Below are 12,247 nucleotides of genomic sequence, written 5' to 3'. Positions count from 1 at the left end.
TAAAGGATGTTTATACTTGTTTGTTTTAAATTTGGGTACTTATATTTTGACTTGGGATGAGGTGTTTGTAACCCTGTAATCAATTCTGGGAAGTCCGGGGGGGGGATTGGGAGTGGGTGGGTGGGTAGAAATAGATATAAAATAATCAGGGGTACTGATGCTAAATTTTTGAGAAGCAGATGAGTTGTTATTGATATTAATGTATGCCTGTATTTGGTTGGGTTTTTTTAAATTAATAAAAAATTGTTTGGGAAAAGAGTTTGGAAAAAATTCAGAGAAGAGCAAATCAAGGAGAGAAGCAACCTAGAACTAAGGAGAAACTTTCTATTATTACTATTATTATTATTATTATTATTATTATTATTATTATTATTATTACTACTAGCTGTACCCGGCCACGCATTGCTGTGGCTCAGTCTGGTTAAATGGAAAAGAAAGAAAAGAGAAAGCGCACGTTTGTAATATGTTTAATTTCACAATGCTTGTGGGCATACAATATTTTTTGTTGTTCCATTGTCCGTGCAGATATAGAGATTGTCTGGTTTGCCGACTCTAGAACACGCAACAGATAATTGTCCATGTGAGAAGCAATCCGTGTCTAGATCTAAACCGCACAATTCTGAAGATTGGCCCTGAGCTTTGTTGATGGTGATTGCAAAGGCCAATCGAATTGGGAATTGCAATCTCTTACATTGAAATGGCATATCCGTTGGAATCATAGGAATGCGAGGAATGGGGACGTCTTCACCTTTGAAAGGTCCTGTCAAGATTGTTGCTTCTACGACGTTGCTCATTAAAGCACGTTTTTATGCTTTAAAGAGCATGTTTTTAACCTGTCACAGGTGGTAGTGGTAGGTATATAAAAACACGCGTGTATTCGAATGCAACGTTGTGTCGAAATTTCAAAGCAATCGGTGAAGAACTTTCGGAGATTTAAGATTTTGAACAAACGAACATTTACATTTTTATTTATATATATATATTATTATTATTATTATTATTATTATTATTATTATTATTATTATTATTATTTATTAATTTAATTTATATCCCGCCCTTCTCCTTACGGACTCAGGGCGGCTAACAACCAGATAAATTATTATTATTATTATTATGGATCATCACAGTCAGCCAGATGTTCAGACTGGATTTGGCATTTTTGCCTACCTATCAAGTCCTTACCAAGGACCTGGGATAGGCAGATGTGGATGTTTGATGGTATTACAGATATCGTCGCAGAATGGAAGCAGTTCCTAGTAAGGCCGTCTTTTGCAATTGACTTACGGCGAATTTGTCAATGCCGATGATGGTGTTCAAGTGGTGCTCCAGTTGTTTTGGGATTGCACCCAAGGCGCCTGTTACTATTGGTCCCACCCTTGCTTGCTTTTGCCACAGTCTTTCTATTTCTATTTGTAGGTCTTTGTATTTTGTTATCTTCTCCAGTTCTTTCTCGTCTATTCTGCCGTCTCCAGGCACTGCCACGTCCACTATCCAGACTTTTTTGTCTTTCTTATCGACAATTGTTAAGTCCGGGGCGTTATGTGGCAGGTGCTTGTCTGTTTGAATTCTGAAGTCCCAGAGCAGTTTAATTTTATCATTTTCTATGACTTTCTCTATTTTATGATCCCACCAGTTTTTGCTTACAGGCAAATGATATTTCTTGCAATTATTATTATTATTATTATTATTATTATTATTATTATTATTATTATTATTATTATTATTATTATTATTATTATTATTTATTAACCTTGAGCTATTTATAAAAATAATAAAGGAAGCATAAACATCTAGTAATTAAAATAAATATTGTCCAATCTCTCTCAACCTTCGGATTAAGATGGATGCACGCTGGCTGCAGAATTCTGGGAGTTAAAGTCTACACACCTTGAATTTGTTGGGATTTGAGATTTGATGAGTTAAAGTCTACATATCTTAAATTGTTGAGAAATATGGGAGAAACCCTGCTTTCAGCTTTCTGGGGTGTGGAAAAATGTGTACATGTCTGGATTATATCAGCTTAGGAAAGGCTGCATAAATCCGTCAAGCGTCCATTTCTGCAATAAACCAGGAAAAAAAATGCCATCTCATAAACAATTACTTCCCTATTCTTTCTGTTCCATAGCTGATTCCTTCTTTCCCCTGGATTTAGAGAAACTGTCCTTTCTGGACACTTCAGAGTTTTATACCCTGGGAAAATCCCATCTTCATTTCACCCCAAACTGGGAAGGGAGGAACAGACCCACAAACACAGCAACGAGGCTCTCTTCCTTGTGGCTAAGAAAAAAATATAGCTGCCTCTTTCTACAAGCTTAAAAACAGAAACTCTACCTGCATAAAACCCGTTGGTCAAACTGCCAGTGGCTCGCCTAATAGAGGTGTGGTGCTGGCAGGTGGAACTATAATTATGTAGAGGATTAAGGACTACTTTGCAGTTACAGCAGGGAAGTGTGCAGTATTGGGAGATCTGAAAGATGGGTACAGATGAATATAATGTTCCAATATTTGAGGGGCTGCCGCAGAGAAGAAAGAGGGTCAACCTATTTTCCAAAGCGCCTGAAGGCAAGACAAGAAACAATAGATGGAAACTCATCAAGGAGAGAAGCAATCAGGAAGTAAGGAGAAAGTTCCTGACAGTGGGAACAATTAACCATTGGAACACCTTGCCACCAGAAGTTGTGGGTGCTCCGTCACTGGAGGTTTTTAAAGGAGAGGCAGTGGTTCTCAACCTTTTTAATGCCGCGACCCCAACCGGTCGTAAGTCGAGGACTAAACCGGTCGTAAGTCGAGGACTAAACCGGTTGTAAGTCGAGGACTATCCAACCGGTCGTAAGTCGAGGACTTTCCCTGCCAGGGAGCGCCACGCATGCGTGGTTCCGCCCCCTGTGCCGGCCGAGACGTAGCTGGCAAGCGGCAGAGAAAGAGCAGGCCGACCACCAGCTGGCCCAGCCCAAGGGAGGTAAGGCACCCACCAGAAAAGGGGGAAAAAATGGTGGACAAAAAAAATGGCGGACAGCCTTGCTTGGCGACCCCCATGAAATGGTCGATCGACCCCAAATGGGGTCCCGACCCACAGGTTGAGAACCACTGGGCTAGACAGTCACTTTTCTGGAATAGAATAAGGTCTCCTGCTTGAGCAGGGGGCTGGACTAGAAGACCTCCAAGGTCCCTTCCAGCTCTATTCTGATTGATTGAGGGGGATCACAGGAAACAGACCTTCCCATTTTCCTGGATTTGAGGAACGGTTTTCTCCTCTTTGTTTATATAACGCTTTCCAAATATTTGTTCAATTCTGTCGCTATCAAATGACTACATGACACCGCAAGCATTGTAAATGTCAGTTGCCAAGTGTCCAGATTGTGATTGCGTAACCGCAGGGAGTTCTGGGACAGCCAGAACTTTGAGGACCAGTCATAAGGACCACTCATTCAGCGCCGTCATAACTTGGAACAGCCACTGAAGACGTGGCAACTGACTCATATTTTATGACGCTTGCAGCGTCCCGGGGGGGTCACGTGATCCCGTTTTGCGACCTTCTGACAAGCTAAGTCAAAGGGGGGGAAGCCGGATTCACTTAACGACCAGGTTACTAACTTATACACTGCAGTGAATCACTTAACAGCTGTGGCAGGAAAGCTCGTAAAATGGGACAAAACTCGCTTATCCAATGTCTCCAGCAACGTACATTTTGGGTTCCGTTGTGGTCGTAAGTCGAGCACTACCTGTGTTTACAACAGTTGCCGCATCCCGGGGTTGTGTGATGGCCATTTGTGACCTTCCCAGCTGGCTTCCATCAAGCAAAGTCAACGGGGGAAGCTGGATTTCTTTAACATGTGCAGTGATTTGCTTAAGAAAAGTGGCAAAACGGTCGTAGAAGTGGGGCTGGCTCATTTAACAACTGTCTTGTTTAGCAACAGAAATAATGACCATCCGCCAAGAACTGTTTTTATGTGTGTTGTGATGTTGCAGGCAGGGGTGAAACGGAGCAGCGAGAAGACCAAGATTGCACACTGAATATTATGTAAACGGAAAGCCAAAACACCTCCCAGAAACCATTAATAAAATGAGTCATTGCAGATAACAAAACACGGTTGGTTCCAAGTACCAAGGTGCAAAACATGAGCGGAGTAAGTAGAAAAGTCCAAGGGCCCTCGGAGAAAGTCCAAGTATCATCACATTATATATCATTCACACACAGTTTTGTACACTTGAAATAACCAACACGCAAACTGAACGGTTTCTTTCTAGAAACACTGTCATGTGATCCTTATCTGGTTGCTAATAGACGTTACCTGGATGGAGTAAAATTCCTTATGCGATCAGATGCGCTAATCTTCGGTCAGCAGGAACACTTAGTTTAAACTGTGATAAGCCCAAATGACAAGGTTATACAAGGAGGCAATTTTCAAGGGTGGGAGCCGTGCCATTTGGCGCATTTGAAATATTACCCTCAAGATGCAGGGCTGAGCCTCGTTGCCCCTGGGGTGAATGGAAGGTAGATTTTAATCCATGCGAGGGTCACCCTGGCATGTGCAGGACGTACAAATGAGCACCATTGGCTTGGCTGGTGAAAATAAATTCAGCACACTTGCTGAGGCAAGAAGTTAAGTCACAATGATTATTTTATTTTATTTTATTTCATTTATTTTATCCTACGTTATTATTTATTTTATTTTATTATTTTATTTTATTTCATTTTAACTTTATTTTCTATTTTTATTTGATTATAATATTTAATTTTTTATTTTGTTTTATTTCATTTTAATTTTGATTTTAGTTATTTTTCATTTTATATTTTATATTTTATTTTATTTATTTTATTATTTTATTTCATTTTAACTATTATTTTTTATTTTTATTTTATATTTTATATTTTGTATTTTATTTTATTTTATTATTTTATTTCATTTTCATTTTCATTTTCATTTTATATTTTATATTTTATTTTATTTCATTTTAATTTTATTTTTTATTTTTTTAAAAATTTTATTATTTTATTTTATTTCATTTTCATTTTATTTAATTTTATATTTTATATTTTATTTTATTTATTTTATTATTTTATTTCATTTATTTCATTATTTCATTTATTTCATTATTTCATTAATTTTATTTATTTTTTATTATATTTATTTCATTTTATTATTTTATTTTATTTTTATTTTAATATTATTTTATTTTATTATTTTATTTTATTATTTTACTTTATTTCATTTTATTTTATTTTATTATTTTTATTTTATTTTATTATTATATTTTATTATTTTATTTTATTTTATTTTATTTTATTTTTTATTTTTATTTTATTTTATTACAATATTTTATTTTATTTTATTATTTTGAAATTAGCTGCCCAATTCCAGGGGACTCTTTCTAGAGTCTCAACATCTTTTTTATATCATGGTGACCAAAACAGGATTCTGGTCTCACCAAGGCCTTGTAAAGTGGTATTAACCCTTCACGTGATCTTGATTCCATCCCTCTGTTAAGGCAGCCCAGCACTGTGTTGGCTTTTTTGGCAGCTGCCGCACACGGCTGGCTCCTATTTAAGTGATTGTCCACTAGGACTCTGAGGTCTCTCTCACAGCTGCTACTATTGAGGCAATGCCATTTGTACAATTGTAAATCATATTGTTTGCACAAGGCCATTGTACAAACAACATGATTTACAATTTATGTAGTTTACAAAAGTGATGGGATTTTGCCTGCCCGCCCTAAGGATGCCCATCCTCTTTCCTATTTTAACCTTTCATACTCTATGAAACTGCAGTAATATGCAGATTTATTTGGGGTCTTCATTAAGAATATACAAGGAAGATTTCTCTGTGTGGGGAGAAAACTTACACCTCCTGAAGATGGTTTGAAGCAGAGTTACTCGGGAGTCCCTCCTCTGTAATGTTACTTTTTTTCTTTTTATTTATTTACTGGTTACATTTCCTTATCCCACCTTTATTACTTTATAAGCAGTTCAAGGAAGAACATATAATATTCTCCTTCCTTTTCCTATTTCCCCACAACGGCAATCTTGTTGGGATGAAAGTGACAGGCACAAACTCACCCAGCCGGCTTTCATGCCTAAGGCGGGACTAGAACTCACCATCTCCTGCTGATTGGCCCAAAGTCAGCCAGCTGACTTTCACACTTAAGGCGGGACTAGAACTCACCGTTCACTAGTTTATAGGCCAGTACAGTACCGTAACCACTACAGGTAGTCCTCAGCTTATGACCATAATTAAGCTCAAAACATCTGTTGTTCAGTGAGACATTTGTTAAGAGAATTTTGCCCCATTTTATGACCATTATTGGCATGGTTGTTCAGTGATAAGTTAGTAACCCAGTTGTTAAGTGAATCCCCAACTGATTTTGCTTGTCGGAAGGTCACAAAAGGGGATTGCGTGACCCCGGGACACTGCGACCGTCATAAATATGAGTCAGTTGCCAAGCGCCTGAATTTTGATCACGTGATCATGGAAGATGCTGCAATGGTCGTAAGTGTGAAAAACGATCGTAAGTCTCTTTTTTAGTGCCGTTGTAACTTTGAATGGCCACTAAAGGAACTGTTGGAAGTCAAGGATTACCTGTACATCAAACAGGGTTTTGAATTGGTTGATAAGGCAGGACAAGAAGCAACNCTAATCAAGGAGAGAAGCAACCTAGAACTAAGGAGAAACTTCCTGACAGTTAGAACAATTAACCAGTGGAACAACCTGCCTCCAGAAGCGGTGAATGCTCCAACACTGGAGGTTTTTAAGAAGAGACTGGACAGCCATTTGTCCGAAATGGTATAGGGTTTCCTGCCTGAGCAGGGGGTTGGACTAGATGACCTCCAAGATCCTTTCCAACTTTATTATTATTATTATTATTATTATTATTATTATTATTATTATTATTATTATTATTATTATTATTATTATTATTATTATTATTATTATATGTTTTTATACTTTGAGTGGGCTGCTTGATATATCTATTTTATACCCAACTCTGTCAATGACGGTCTGTGCCTGTAGGGTTCCCTTCTTTTAGCGTCACGTGTGTGTTCAAAGGTAATCTGGTTTGTTTGCTTACAGGTTTTCAATCTGCTGCCAGAGGAGGAAATTGCCATCAAAACCATTTGTAGTCTGTCGATATCCTCCTGGAAATGAGTCCAGATGAAATATTTTCCAGATGAGTAATGGAGGAACGGGAAAGATGGCAGGATCTGAGCTCTGCCGTGCAAGGTAACCTGGGCCAGAAAAGGGAGCTTCAGCCAAGCGTACGCAAAAGAGTGCAGGGTGTGAACCAGGCCTGAGCATTTTAGAATAGAATAGAGTAGAGTAGAGTAGAGTAGAGTAGAGTAGAGTAGAGTAGAGTAGAGTAGAGTAGAGTAGAGTAGAGTAGGAATATAGACTAGTCTAGAAAATAGAATAGAGTAGAGTAGAGTAGAGTAGAGTAGAGTAGAGTAGAGTAGAGTAGAGTAGAGTAGGAATATAGACTAGTCTAGAAAATAGAATAGAGTAGAGTAGAGTAGAGTAGAAGAGAAGAGAAGAGAAGAGAAGAGAAGAGAAGAGAATAGGAATATAGACTAGTCTAGAAAATAGAATAGAATAGAGTGGAGTGGAGTGGAATGGAATGGAATAGAATAGAGTAGAGTAGAGTAGAATAGGAATATAGACTAGTCTAGAAAATAGAGTAGAGTAGAGTAGAATAGAATAGGAATATAGACTAGTCTAGAAAATAGAATAGAATAGAATAGAATGGAGTGGAGTGGAATAGAATAGAATAGAATAGGAATATAGACTAGTCTAGAAAATAGAATAGAGTAGAGTAGAGTAGAAGAGAAGAGAAGAGAAGAGAATAGGAATATAGACTAGTCTAGAAAATAGAATAGAGTGGAGTGGAGTGGAATGGAATGGAATAGAATAGAGTAGAGTAGAGTAGAATAGGAAATAGACTAGTCTAGAAAATAGAGTAGAGTAGAGTAGAATAGAATAGGAATATAGACTAGTCTAGAAAATAGAATAGAATAGAATAGAATGGAGTGGAGTGGAATAGAATAGAATAGAATAGGAATATAGACTAGTCTAGAAAATAGAATAGAGTGGAGTGGAATGGAATGGAATAGACTAGAATAGAGTAGAGTAGAGTAGAGTAGAATAGGAATATAGACTAGTCTAGAAAATAGAGTAGAGTAGAGTAGAATAGAATAGGAATATAGACTAGTCTAGAAAATAGAATAGAATAGAATAGAATAGAATAGAATAGAATAGAATAGAATAGAATAGAATAGAATAAGGAATAGAATAGGATTCTTTATTGAGAATAGAATAGAATAGAATAGAATAGAATAGAATAGTTGCAGGAATTGGGTATGTCCAGTTTAATGAAGAGAAGGACTTAAGAACCAGGGCAAAAAAGGTAGTAAAATTGGACTCAACTCACTCAACAATTGAGATACTTAGCAGTGGAAATTCTGGTTCCAGTTGTGATTGTAAGTTAGGCTACCTGTACCCAAGCAAACAAAATAAACCCTGAAGCCTACGTCTGATTTCTAAAAAGAAAATATTCTTTCCATATTATTCCAATGTCTGCCTTAAAACCTGTTTCTGTAATGTGGTTTATGCACCTGACTCATTTAACCGCCAAGCTCTAGACTAGATTAGAAAATAGAATAATAGAATAGAATAGAAAATAGAATAGAATAGGTTATAGAGTAGAATAAAATATAGATTATAGAATAGAGAATAGAATAAACTTGAATAGACTAGAATAGATTATAGACTAGAATAGACTAGAATAGAAAATAGAATAGAATAGAATATAGATTATAAAATAGAAAATAGAAAATAGAGAATAGAATAAACTAGAATAAACTAGAATAGATTGTAGACTAGAATAGAATAGAATAGATTATAGATTACACTAGACTAGAATAGATTATAGAATAGATTATAGAATAGAATTGATAATAGAATAGAATAGGAATAAGGGATAGGATAGGATAGAACAGAATAAGGAATAGAATAGAATAGAATAGAATAGAATAGAATAGAATAGAATAGAATAGAATAGAAAATATGGAATAGAATAGAATAGAAAATATGGAATGGAATAGAATAGAATAGAATAGAATAGAATAGAATAGAATAGAATAGAATAGAATAGAAAATATGGAATGGAATGGAATGTCCCAGCTTGTCAGCGAAACCGTGCTGTCATCAGGTCTCGCTCATCACACAACCTCGGCTTTGGCACACTCAGTCACAACAAGGTCTCATATTTCCGCTTGAGCGGATCGCAACTTCCTAGACAAAAACCGGATGAACCTGGTCTGAAGAAAAGGCAAAAAGTCACCAAGGTAATTATTGATTTTTCCAACAAGCAAAGTTCAGGTTTCATGCTTCAGGGGCCGGGGCTGAGAAACTCGACTAAGTGGTGAATTAACATTCAAGATCACTCCGTCCTGAAAATTGGTAAAAAAAAAATGATCACATCACCGGTGGATATGCAAATGTAAATTTTCCCACTTTGTTTCTGGCCTGTTACAGGTACGTACAGGTACGTACAACCCTTCATTTAGTGACCGATCAAATTGCGTGACCCCCAGGATGCTGCAGCTATCGTGAATGCATGCTGGTGGCCCAGCACCTGAATTTTGATCCCATGACCGTGAGGATGCTGCAAGCATCAGAAGTGCCAGAACAAGTCATAAGTCAAGGACTGCCTGTAGCGTTACACAGATTTGGCAATAAAACATCATCTAGATAGAATGTGGCTGGTAGAATGTCCTTATTCCTCTTTAGCATTCCTCTGTTGGCCCCAGAAAGTCAGGATAGCAAAAAGATGATGTCGGAGTTCATTGTGCTAATACTAGCCTCCTCCTCCTCCTTGTCTTCCCCCCCTCCTCCTCCTCCTCCTCCTCCTCCTCCTCCTCCTCCTCCTCCTCCTCCTCCTCCTCCTCCTCCCCCCCTCCTTCTCCTCCTCCATCTTCTCCTCCTCTTACCCTCCCTCCTCCTCCTTCCCAGAACACTGACTGCGTTCACAAATCACACCCGCCCACAAGGGGATTTGTTTGGATATATATTAGCAATCTCTGGGCACTCAGCCAATAAACTGAGGTCTGTTCAGTAAGCCATAATTAATAAGCCATGGGTTAGCCCAGGCAAATCTGATAATATGAGCTTGCGTGATACACAAATCCCACCATGCTGCTGTACTCTGTAAGCTATAACTAAAGCACGACTTCACCTGGTGCATAAGCAGGATAAAAGCAGCATTTCAATTTATGGAAAGCGTGTCTGTGTTGCAATGTCATTTTGTAGATTTCCACGGTGACGTGGTGCATTTCTTTAACAGTGTTTTTAATCCTGCTTTCATTTCCCTTTCCAAGAATCCAAAGCATGAAACACGCCCAGATCTTTCTCTTGCCCCGTCGTGCAAATTCAGATGTCATCAACCTAGATAATAATATGAAATAATGCCTGGGAAGATCCTGGAAAAGATAATCAAGCAACAGATCTGCAAAAACTTAGAAACAAAAAAAAAAGTTATAACCAGAAGTCAACATGGCTTCGTCAAAAACAGATCATGCCAAACCGATCTTATTCCATCCTTCGACGAAGGGACTAAATTTGTGGATCAGCGAAACGCGGTAGATATCGTCTACTTGGATTTCAGTCAAACATTTCATAAAGTAGACCACAATCTATTTATTGGTAAACAAGAAAAATGTGGGATAGACGGCATCACCACCAGAGGCATTTGTAACTGGCTGACAAACCTTACTCAATATATAATCCTCAATGGAACAACATCTACATGGAAGAAGGAAGCTGTGGGGTACCACAATGTTCCATCTTTGGCCCAGGATGCTTCAATAGCTTTATAAACTATTTAGATGAGGGAATAGAAGGGGAACTCATCAAACTTGCAGATGACACTAAGCTGGCAGGAATAGCCATCACCCTAGATCAGGGGTGTCAAACTACCGGCCCATGGGCCGGACGCATCACGAAAAAACTGCCCACCCCATTGCCGGCAATGGGGGAAAAGTTCCGATACGTCGCGTGACATCATGTGACGTCGCGAGTTTGACATGTCTGCCCTAGACGATAGGCTCAGATCCTGATGGATCTCGACAGGCTTAAACCCTGGGCCCTATCCAGCAAAATGAAATTCAATCTGCAGAAAAGTAAGGTCTTACACTTAGGCAAGAAAAAATAAATGTACAGGTACAGCATAGGTGAAATCTGGCTCAATAGCAGCAACTGTGAGAGGGACCTTGGAGTCCTAGTGGGCAATCGCTTAAATATGAGCCACAGTGTGTGCTGAAGCAGCCAAAAAAGCCAATGCAATCCTAAATTGCATTAACAGAGGGATAGAATCAAGGCATGAAAGCTGTCTGGTTGACTTTGGGCCAATCACCAGGAGACGGTGAGTTCTAGTCCCGCCTTAGGCATGAAAGCTGTCTGGGTGACTTTGGGCCAATCACCAGGAGACGGTGAGTTCTAGTCCCGCCTTAAGCATGAAAGCCAGTTAGGTGACTTTGGGCCAATCACCAGGAGACGGTGAGTTCTAGTTCCGCCTTAGGCATGAAAGCTGGCTGGGTGACTTTGGGCCAGTCCCTGTCTCTCACAAACCCACCTCACAGGGTTGCAGTTCTGGGGACATTAGGAGGGGGAGGATGGTGTTTTGGAGATCTTCACCGCCTTGAGTTATTTGTAAGAACGGTAAAGGCGTGATGCAAATCTCTAAAATAAAACAAAAGAACAATTAGCTCAGCTGGTTGATTTCCTGTCTGGTCTACCTGGCACTTCCTGCCACTAACCACCACTTGGCAAGTACAAATTACCGAAATTGCATCAGAGTTTGTAAGGAGGTGACGAATCTGATTTTGAAACAGAAATAGGAGTGGGGCGGAGAATGTGGCCACTTCAGTGCTCACGTCTGCATCTGTCTCTTTATAGGTGACATCGCATCATTGTAGAAAGCAAGTGTTGATCATGATTCAGTCCAAGCCGGGAATAAACAACATGGTGACTGCTTTAGGAAGAAGGTTGCAGTTTATTGAAGAAGAGAGCCAGACAGAAAGATGGCTCTGGAAGAAAAGGCAGTGAGCACGTATAGAGAGTGGGTTTTTATACCCTCTGGAGCCTTTTGTTTGGAGTTGTTCCTGTGGCATGAACTTTGACCTGAGTCTGAGTGTGCCTTTCTGGTATTCTGATGGTGGTGGGTTAATCCTATTATGTCCCAAGGGTCATATCCTGCT

This window comes from Protobothrops mucrosquamatus, unplaced genomic scaffold (genome assembly GCF_001527695.2).
Source record: "Protobothrops mucrosquamatus isolate PMUCROS unplaced genomic scaffold, P.Mucros_1.0 scaffold1778, whole genome shotgun sequence".
NCBI classification, from domain to species: Eukaryota; Metazoa; Chordata; class Lepidosauria; order Squamata; family Viperidae; genus Protobothrops; species Protobothrops mucrosquamatus.
This window is presented reverse-complemented; position numbering follows the sequence as displayed.